We start from the raw sequence: 11,814 nt of genomic DNA, 5'->3' as shown, positions 1-11,814 counted from the left end.
TCCAAAGGGGTCTTGGTACAAAGGTAAAGCTTAGCACTTCCACCCTCAAACGGATGGCCAAGACGAAAGAATAATTCAAACCTTGGAGGATATGCTTAGAGCTTGTGTATTGGAGTTGAAAGGTAGTTGGGATGATCATCTTCCTTTGATTGAATTTGCATACAACAATAGTTATCATTCTAGTATCGGTATGGCTCCTTTTGAGGCACTTTATGGTAGACGGTGTAGGTCACCGGTTGGGTGGTTTGAAGTTTGGAGAGGGGGCCTTGTTGGGTCCGGATCTGGTCATGGATGCTCTTGAGAAGATAAGGATGATTAGGCAGAGGTTGAAAACAGCCCAAAGTCGTCAAAAGACTTATGCCGATGTGAGGAGACGTGATCTCTCCCATACTTAGACACATTTTCTCTCAAGTTCTCTCAAGAACCCTAATCCAAAACCTTCCTCAAGATTGAAGAGACTCTTGCTCCAAGTTCCAAGCTTCCATTGAAGACACTCTCAAGACCTTCATAAAAACTCAAGGTATGTGGTGTTGAACTCATGGGTCCTTCCACCCATAGTGCCTAGACTCTATTCTACTCACTAATTCATGGTTTAAGTTAAGATTCATAAATTAGTCTTGTTCTTTGTAATAATTTCCTGCACATTGAATTTTAAACATGAAAAGTGATTGTTTTGAGCATGTTGTGACCCTAGAACTTGAACCTAAATTTGGAATGGATGTGGAGATTTTCATGTGGTATTGTGGGTGTTAAAAAGGTGTTGTTGTAGGTTGTTCATTGGTTTGGCTGCATAATTACTACCCTATTTTCCATGCTCTTTGATTCCATTACATGCCTTCAAGGTGTTTGACAAAATGTCCAACTATGGAGAATTGATGAATCGATGCTTTAAAGCTTGAGTTATGAGATGTATGGAAATCCAGAGATGTGTTGATGACAAACTAAGCTTGTGTATATGTTCATTCCATACGTGAGATTGCATTAGAGCCTAATGAGAATTTCCTATATAAAGTGTTGCATGACCATGCCCGGTCCGGGGGAAAAGAACCGGACAACCATGTGAGAGGTTTTTATCTCACCACCTAGGATGCTTGGGGTGTGACCAACATCAACCATGTGAGAGGTTTATATCTCACCACCTAGGATGCTTGGGGTGTGACCAACATCAACCATGTGAGAGGTTTATATCTCACCACCTAGGATGCTTGGGGTGTGACCAACATCAACCATGTGAGAGGTTTATATCTCACCACCTAGGATGCTTGGGGTGTGACCAACATCAACCATGTGAGAGGTTTATATCTCACCACCTAGGATGCTTGGGGTGTGACCAACATCAACCATGTGAGAGGTTTATATCTCACCACCTAGGATGCTTGGGGTGTGACCAACATCAACCATGTGAGAGGTTTATATCTCACCACCTAGGATGCTTGGGGTGTGACCAACATCAACCATGTGAGAGGTTTATATCTCACCACCTAGGATGCTTGGGGTGTGACCAACATCAACCATGTGAGAGGTTTATATCTCACCACCTAGGATGCTTGGGGTGTGACCAACATCAACCATGTGAGAGGTTTATATCTCACCACCTAGGATGCTTGGGGTGTGACCAACATCAACCATGTGAGAGGTTTATATCTCACCACCTAGGATGCTTGGGGTGTGACCAACATCAACCATGTGAGAGGTTTATATCTCACCACCTAGGATGCTTGGGGTGTGACCAACATCAACCATGTGAGGGGTTTATACCTTGCCACCAGGGTGTCCGGGTGTGAACGGCATCCCCCATCCTAAGTTGGGGTTATAGATTGGTTGGATCATGCATACACATATGATATCTACTATTAGTATAGAGTTACTTAAACATGTTTTGACTTCACTTTGATCATGCATCCTCATATTGTTATTCATAATGCCTATGAAACTATTTCTTGTATTTCGATTGTGTCCTTGTTTATTGTTGTGTTGCACCCCGCATACTTAGTACATTCCAAGTACTAACGCATATTTTGCCTACATGATGTCACCATGTAGGGACCGGAGCTACTCTTGATCCTTCTCTTCGTTCACGTGGCTAGTACTGTGCTTATTCTAGTTGTTGGTGAGTCCTCAATGATTCGAGGGCTATGTTATGTTTCCTACTCCTATGTTTTGAGACTTTAGCTTGCAATTGTATTTTGACTATGAGGGGAGCCGGTAGAATGTCATGGCCCCGTCCTATCTATGTATGTAGAGGTGTGCGTTGGACAAGTATTTTGTAAATAAGCTTGACTCTTGTTCTATGATGTCATTTTGAAATGGTTTGCCCTTAGTCCCTATTTCCCGTTAATTAATGTTGAATGTACTTCCGCTACCGATGAAGTGTGATGACAAGTTTGAGAGGCTTGTTTGGGGTTCTATCGGGTTCCTCATTCGCCATGTCACGTCTAGGCCCTAGGCTTGGGTCGTGACATAGACAACTTGGCCAAATCACAAATATGCGTTACTTCTTCTTCCAACTCTGAAATCTTGCGCTCAAGTCTAAGGACAAGGTCACTTGGAAATTACCCTCCCTCAGAAGTTTCTTCCCTTTCGTTGCTACTGTTGTTGTCAACCATTTTACCATTGTCTATGTAGTCTGTTCTTTGAAGAGGAGGAGAAGGGGGGGTCCCTTTTGATCTTGTATGTGCCAGAATGAAGGATAGATCAACCTTATGAATGGGAAAACAATGGAATGAACATAAAACAGTGTTAGGAGATTAGAGTTAATAATAATAATAATAATAATAATAATAGCACATTGTTTGAAATAAGCCCTCTAAATGCAAGGAACCTCGTTGAGCCAGAGATAGGCCTAAGACGACATATAAGTGATGCATAATAATTAATTCAAGCCTTATTTGCCAATTTGGAGTTTAGAGTTAGAGAAATAAGGGAAAACAATCTTTACATATTGTATAATTTCAATTTATTACATCAGACTAAAGCAAAACTAGAAATAAACTAAAGGGCTAGGGATAACATAGGAAAATTAAAAAAATCCTAAAAAAAATACACTTCAAATAGGCTGGTCTCCAATGTTGGGCACAATCTGCTGCCTCATTTCTAGAGTAATCTCATAGTCGCGGTTGAGGAGGTTGCGAGCCCATCTTCCTTCCTTTTCATCACAAAAGCCTGGAACGCCTTCTTCACTTAAATTTGCATTCTCCGTATCCTCCAAAAGCCACACGTAATACTCAGATGTGCAGAAGGGTCGATGCTCTCGAACGTCAATGGTTACCACCCTTTTCCATCTTCTTAATATGGTGTCCACTCGTGGTATTTCAGGCCCAAAGTTATACCCATAGTGGCCCCTATGGGATCGCAAAGGTATCATTTGGATCTGTCCAAATTATCGGAGGACTCGGAGTGGTGCGTATGGTTTCACACCATTTAAGCCAATAAACTCGATAAAGTAGAGCTAGTTACCCCTTATAATGACACGACGAGGCCTCAACCAATAATACTTCCATCGAATTTCAATGGTAGAACGCTCCCTTAAGTACACAAACCAGTCCTCTATTCCTACGGGGGAAGAAAAATACTTCATCCTTGTGGGATGATTCATAATGTTAGTCCCCACACCCCCTCTCAAAATGTCTACCAGATCCTCCCTCTTGTAGAAATGCTCAACGGTCCATAGTTGCAATAGGAAGTTGCACCCCTCGAAGTATCTTTTGCCATTGGTGCACCCAGTCAATGCTCTTAGAATTTCTGCCAGTATCATGGGAACTATGGTCTTCCCACCTCGAGTCATCATACGGACCACATAACTTAGGCTAGTGTGTATTTTCCCTCCTTCCCTAGGGAAAACTAATGAGCCTAACAGTGCGACAGCGAAAGCATTAAGACGGTATCTTTCCCATTTTGCAGGAGAGCAAGCGAATTCCCTGTGAAAGTTTTCATGACCTTTCTCGTCTCCAAAACGTGAGTATAGAAATTCCAAAGAAATCCATCCTTCTTTCAAACAAAGTAAACTCGGATTATTATGCATGCCCATTTGCTTCTAAAAGGACCTTGGTGTTGGCTTGTATGGTACAATCATTTCACGTTCTTTGTAAGGAAGATCAAAAACCCGCCAATCTCTTCAATCGTCGTGGTTAGTTCAAAATCCCTAAATTTAAACACTAACCTTTCAGAATCCCAAAATTTCAACAGTGATTTGATCAAGTGACGGTCTGACTCGACGGAGATTAAAGCAGTAAGGCCACCTAACAGTTCCTTTGCCTCTAGTGCTCGATTTCTCTCAATATTCTTCCACCAAAATTTGAAGGTAGGATTCACTTTTACCACCATTTGCGTGTTGGGAAAATGAGGATAGGCCATGACTCTACAAACAAACAACAAACAAATTTCTAAACTCCAATGTTGGCAAATTTGGCTTAATTTAATTATTATGACCACATTGACACATAAATATGCAATTTGTGTAAAGGGTATTGGGGCCCTTTAGACGATAGGTTGGGTACTAATTATGTGGATTGACACCAAGGGTCAAACCACCTAGGGTTTATGCAACATGTATGACCTAAGTAAGATTTCTAAGAGTTGGCTTGACACGGACTTGAAAGGGATTCTATGCGAGAAGGCTCGTGGTTTCTCGGTAGTAAAGCTATCAGTTCCGTTCACGCATATGCCGACTCTCTATAAAGGGTATTTGAAGAGAAATGGAGTAGTTGTGAGAGGTGCAAAGGAATAACATCACGGTAACAAAATAAAAAAAAAGGAAGTGGGTCCCAATTGGGGGAAGTAAGAGCGGAATGCCAGTTTATCAAAGCGGTAACGTTTAGCATTTAGGTTGAAAGCGGTAACATATAGACAGTTTTAAGAAAAGCAGTAAATAAATAAAAAAATAAATACATAAGTAAACATAAATAAGCATATAAACATGTTAGAAATACAACAAATAAGGAAAGAGGTATGGGATTAAGCATGAAAGTAATCACATAAAGGAAAAAGGGAAAGGGTGAAGCATGAAAATAAACAAATAAGGAAGAGGGAAAGGGGTGGAACATGGAAAATACGCAATAAAATAAGGAAACAAATAAACAAGAAAAACTAATAACAACTTAACATGCTAATTACCAAACAAACAAGGTTTGTCGCTTTAAGCCTAAGTCGATGTCATCATATCCGTAGGGCCTAAACTACCCCTACCCCACCACCGCATGATTTTTGTCTCTAAAAGGTGCCTAACGTCCCCGCTTAAGGTCCAAGAGGTATTGGACTACTACTAGGGAGGTTTTAGACTGAAATAAAATATAGGTTCCTATATAGGCCCCCTAGACATCAAGCAAAACAAGTTGGACGATCATTTAGCCCGTAAAGTCTCAAGTTGGCCTCTAGGATTTAATTAAACATGTTAGCAAACACAAGTAATTGTGAAAGGTCTCATGCTAATGTGTGTGCATACAAACAAACATTATAATAGGCAATATAGCAGCATGATTACAATATTAAGGGTGGCAAAAAGTTATTACAAAAATGCAAATTTTATTACTTGGTTTTAAAATATAATAGAAAGGTGATCACAGAATGCAAACAAGTTTCATAGCATTAGTAGATTTTATTATTAATACAAAAATTATTTTAAGTGGCAAAGCGGTTTATTAATGTAGAAGTTAATTATTATTAGATAGGAATTACTCGGGGCAACGGATATCTAAGGTAACAGATTTTAAGAAGAGACACGCAGCAAAGGAATATCATTAACTCATTTTTAAGTAGCAGAAGAGATAAATTATTAAACAAGCTGGTCAAACGGGCAGTAGTAAATGCAGTTTAAATTATCCAGTTTTAACATCTCCATATTGTTTAACACATTAAAGTGAATAGGCTCCAATAAACTAGCCTGATTATTGATTTACTCGAGTTTATTACAATCTAATCAATTAATCATTCTACAAATTAATCATATACTGAATTGTCATTAACACAGCAGCCCTTATCAGATGAAAAATGAGTTGATTATAATGTTACAATTACAAAAGGATAATTTAAGTTAATTGATTAGCATGCCGAGGTTATTAAAACCAATTAATTAACACACCAAGCTATTAGGGACTGATTGATCAAGTCTAATCAATTTTGACTAAATCTTATATGAGCTAACTATCTAACAGATTGACTAATACAAGATTGTTGAATATCAATTAATGTTTTACTTTCAAATTACTATAAAAAGAAATTGATTTGATTAATAAAACAAGGAACAACCAAATTTATTTTAATGACCTAGTTAAGAAATATATGTGCAAATCAAATAGGTGTACTATGATAAACAATTAAAATATCTAAGCACATGATCAACTTTAAAATATAGTTAAACAAGATTAAATAGGTGATTAATGGCCATAACAATTTTATTTTATTTTTTAATTAGATCTAAAGTGAAGTTTCTAAATATGAACTACCGAACAATCACGAACCTATAGGCATGCTTTCTAACACAAATAAGTTACAATAAAATAAACAAGTAGCACATAAATCCCCTCCCCTATAGACGATCCCCAAATATTTCACATATATACTAGAGTTAGAATTATACAAATATTACAAACCGAATAACATAAATTAGATAATATACAAAACACGAATTAAATAAATTCATCGTCTATTGTTTCCCTTCCATGATGACTCTTCATACCTTGAACTTCTAGTTCAACCCTGCTAAACCACAAGAAAGGAATACTGCAAATACATATAAATATAACAAAAGCAAATATTATATAAGAAGATCAATTATATGGGCAGAATCATAAAGTTATTTAAAGCAAACACATAGTCATATCAAAGCACATTAAGGATGGAGGGATAGGAAACGGCTATGAGTGCTTCCTTTGTTTTATTCAAACACAACACAACATAATGTAAACCGAAATTTAAACTAATAAAGAAAGGCTAACCAATTATGCAGAAAGTTTATCAGCAATGAAGACCCAATTTGATTCGATACTAGACCCGAACACAGCAAAACCGAGTAAAGCAGCACTTATAATGTTTACCGAAATCTTAATTCTTTTAAGAGTAGAGAGCAATATTTCTTTTTTATTCAAGTATGAGCAATGTCAGGATGTGTAAGTGAGAAAAGAGTGAGAGGAGGTATGATATATATAGGGAGTAGGAGGACACATATTAAGGGGAAGGAAATAAATTAAGGATCAATTAAAACATTTTCCTTGTTAAGAAGGAAGATAAAACCTTGTTTTATTTTATTTTTTGCCAATTATATCCAAATACAAAATATGCTCAATTTTTTAAATAGGGTAAAGCGAATCAACTAAATTCCCTTTTTATATCAATTGAATAAGAGTTTACCATAAACTAAACATGTAAGAATCTGCCCTAATTTATTAAAGGTAAGGGAAAACAATTAAGGATAATTGATAGATAATAATCAGACAGGAGGAATACAATTTAAGAAAAAGAAATAGTCCCACATAAGTCAAGGATTAAATTTTACATACCTCCACATGCTAATTTCTAGCACCTCTGTCATATCGGAACAAAAGTTAACAGATTCTAATAGCAAAGCAAACCAATAACAATTACTAACTCAATTTTAAAGAATCGGATGAACCAAAATTATATTAAACAAAGCCATAATTAATTTATTGATTTTTAAAGAAGCACCTAAATTTAACTATGACAATCCCATAAGAATAGCAAAACAATCTAGATTAATTGAGGGATTGAATAAAATACGGATTCAGATACTAATTTCCTTAGCAAATTTAATCATAGCAAACAAACATGCATCATTTAAGAGTACCAATCAGCATAAAATCAATTATCATAAACAGAGAAAATAAGTAGGGATCTACACCAAATTTGCAGCAAGGTTGAATTAGCACACTCAATGAATATGAATTGCTCACACTAAACAAGGAAATAATCAATTCAAAGACTCACAATTACGGGAGTGAATGCAGCTCATATTAATGGGCCGATTTAAAACCGACTTGTACAAATGCAAGTTATAGCAGGTGCATAAGAATCATGAGCAAATGCAAATTCAGTCAAAATCAAACACTCAAATAAATTTATATGTAAAAAGAACAAACAAAATCACAACATTTCATGCTTAAAACAAGATTGACAACTATTATTGATTTTTTTTTAGTATATATCTTCATAAATCATATTCGAATTCACGCTAATCGCTAGAAGACAGATAATAATTAAACAAAGACAAACCTGGATGGATCTGTCTAGATCTGTCGTAGTATGAAATTCCAGAACCTTGAGGCTCGCCGGAGAAGAGAGGAGCAAAGGTGTCCAGTAGCTTGCCGGAGTTATTGTTGTCATCAATGGTCGCTGCCTCGGAGTTTGTTGTTCGCCGGTGGCTTCGCCTGCCTTGTTCTCGCTGATGGGGTTCGCCGGTAGGAGGCACTGGTGACGTTGCTGACATTGTTGTTTGGCGCTTGCTGGCCGGAGAAGAGAGGAGGCGGAGGCAACACTCGTTGCTCACTGGTTGTTGTTGTCGTTTGCTCGAGAGACGAGAGGGAGGCAATGATGGGCCTCGTCGGGGCTACTGGTTGCAGCTGTTGCTCCTTGCCGTAAAAGAGAGAAGGGAAGAGAAGGATGAGTGGCGATGGGAGAGAGGAGGCGAGGAGAGAGACAGAGAAGGCACCGAAGATGGCACTTCTCGTCGGAAGACGGAGAGGAGAGATAGGGGAGGAGCGGTGTTGATTTTGGAGAAGAGAGGAATGGAAAAAAGAAGTTAGGGTTAGGAGCTTTTTTTAGGTTAAAATAGGAAGGTAGAGAAATCAAATCTTGACCATCGATTTAAATGAATGGACGCACACGATTTAAACTTAGATGATATGATTTGATTGGACGGATGAGATTAAAATAAATTGGTCTGAATTTGGAATAAGAATAGACTAAAATTGAAATCAACAAAGGCTATAATTGAAATGAGAATTTGAATTGAAGTGGCTAGAATTGAAATGAATTAGAATAGAATAGGCTAAAAATTAAATAATTAAGAAGAAATTTAAGGAAATGCTATCCAATTAAAACACCATATATATTAAAATATTTTTTATACAATATTTTAAAACATTTGAGTAAAACAATTATTTCAAGTTTAAATATCGATAAAAAATAATTTAAGAGAATAATTGGTGTGAACATGAAATGTGGTTATTTAGGCTCAATGGCGATAGTCCTCATGAAATGTGGTGTGAACAACACTTCCCTTTCCTTTTCTTCATCATTTTCATTTGTGCTTACAAGTCATCCCATTATTCACTTTCCATGATCATTGGAAACCTCTTTTTTTCAGAGGGGTTCCATTTTTCTTTTTATCAACTCCATGGGTAGAAGGGATTTTCTTACACCACTCCTTGATGTTTCTTCTCTTTTTACCACACCCCCAACGGTTATTCAAACAAACCACAAATCATGAGGATTATGGGTAATGGGTCAAGAAAGGTCATGTTTTTATCAAGCTTCTTCCAAGAAAAGGTTAAGGCTCAAAAGGTGTTCAAAAGAGGTTCACACACTCACAGGATAGGCCACAAAAGAGGTATATGTCAAATTGGTTCACACTCTTTAAACTTGCCTAAGATCATTTCAAGAGTTCACATCCCTAAAACAACCAAACCAACGGGGCAAATTCTAGGTGTCATCATGCATGGTTCACGATAAGTTCATCACACAAGGCATTTACACTAAGTCAAACAAGACTCCACACTCTCGCTAGTATGCAATGTTTATCACAAAAGACTTGATTTGATAATTGGCTAGTCACAACGAGATGCAAATAGTTCACATATTGTCTATGCAACTTTATTTGTTCTCATCGTAACTGCATATTCATGCCTTTTCAATTGTGAGCACTATTCAAGTCATCAGTATTGATCAAAACCGATACTCAAATTTGCAAAAGAAAAGCCTCTTTCAACCCAAATATAGGGTTTGAAACAAGAAGGAGATTCGATGAGGTTCATAAGGAGGTTCATTAAGGTTCATGAGTAGGCCTCCACACCCCCAACAAAAATAGTTCACATTGTCCTCAATGTGGTTAGAGAGCGGACAATTACCGAAATTTAACATGAAATATGAATAATAAAAAGTATCAAGAAATGAAAGAAAATTAGTGTGTTAATAAGTAAAGCAGGGTAACGAGAAATCTTCACTAAATTCCCAGATGGCGATGGAGTGAAATGGTCATTGAGTGGTTCGGCAATGCGCCGAATGTTCTTCGGATCGCCCTTAGTTCCAGTATATTGCACTCCCAGAGAAGGCAGATTGGCAAAGTTGTAGTGGATCGCCGAACACCTCGGCGATCCACATAATAAACTTAAAGCATCGCCGGTCGATCCTTGAGGAACGTTGTCCACTTTGATTAGAAAGGACGAGGAAAATCGGGTCGCCTAAACACATCGGCGAGACGACGACTGGTGAAGGTATCCCGCTGAATGTTCCAGAGTCTCAGTCTCATTTCTTAGATCCATAAGGTGAACCAAGTCGTGCTCACCGAAATAGTTCGGCGACTCGCCAAAAAGACTTTTATCTCACCATGATCCCTACTCCTGCAAAATCAACACACACATTATTTAAAACACTAACACTTGGGTTTCCTCCCAAGAAGTGCCTTATTTAACGTCGTGGCACGACGTGAAAATGCTCTCAAGCATCTTCCAGGTACACCACCTCAATCAAAGAAATCTCTTGGCATTCTCCAAAGTATAATTTTAAGCGTTGCCCATTCACCTTAAATGCAGGTCCCTCTTGACCCTTAACTTCTATGGCACCATTGGTGAATACTCTTGTCACTCTAAATGGTCCTAACCATTTGGACTTGAGCTTTCCTAGAAAGAGTCTAAGTCGGGAATTGTATAGTAAACCCAGTCTCCCAATCTAAACTCCCTCTTAAGAATTTTAGCATCATGCCATTTCTTTATATTTTCCTTGTACAGGGCTGAACTTTCATAAGCTCTGAATCTAAATTCATCCAATTCGTTTAACTTCTAAACTCTCTCCCTTGAGGTCTTTGTCTAGTCCAGATTTAAAGCTTTCAATTCCCACAACGCTTTGTGTTCCAACTCAACGGGTAGATGGCAATATTTACCAAAAACTAGTTGATACGGGGACATCCCAATAGGAGTTTTGTATGCGGTGCGATACGCCCATAGTGCATCATCCAACTTTCGAGACCAATCAGTCCTATTTGCATTCACTGTCTTAGCCAAAATGCTTTTGATCTCCTGGTTTGACACTTACACTTGACCACTTATTTGGGGATGATACAGTGTTGCTACTTTATGTTTCACCCCATACTTACTCAATACAGCTGAGAACCATTTATTACAAAAGTGTGATCCTCCATCGATAATAATGGCTCGCGGATTCCCAAACCTTGCAAAAATATAGTGCTTCAAGAATTGAACAACACTTTTTCCTTCGTTGTTTGGAAGAGCTACATCCTCTACCCATTTGAAAACATAATCCACAGCCACCAAGATATATTTATTGCCAAATGAGCTCACAAATGGACCCATAAAATTGATTCCCCATACATCAAATAGTTCCATTTCCAAAATTGGTGTCAGAGGTAACTCGTGCCTTTTGGACACTCCACCTTGATTTTGAAATTGCGTGCACTTCTTGAAAAACTCATGAGCATCTTTGTATAGAGACGGCTAGTAGTACCCACTTTGCAGAACTTTAGTTGTTGTTCGTACACCACTGTGATGACCTCCAACCGGCGAAGCGTGACAAGCATGCAGGATCTCAATAGCTTCTTCTTCCGGAATACATCTTCTAATTATATGGTCA

The sequence above is a fragment of the Solanum tuberosum genome, unplaced genomic scaffold (genome assembly GCF_000226075.1).
Source record: "Solanum tuberosum cultivar DM 1-3 516 R44 unplaced genomic scaffold, SolTub_3.0 scf00063, whole genome shotgun sequence".
NCBI classification, from domain to species: domain Eukaryota; kingdom Viridiplantae; phylum Streptophyta; class Magnoliopsida; order Solanales; family Solanaceae; genus Solanum; species Solanum tuberosum.
The sequence above is the reverse complement of the archived record's forward strand: the minus strand, read 5'-3'. Positions refer to the sequence as shown.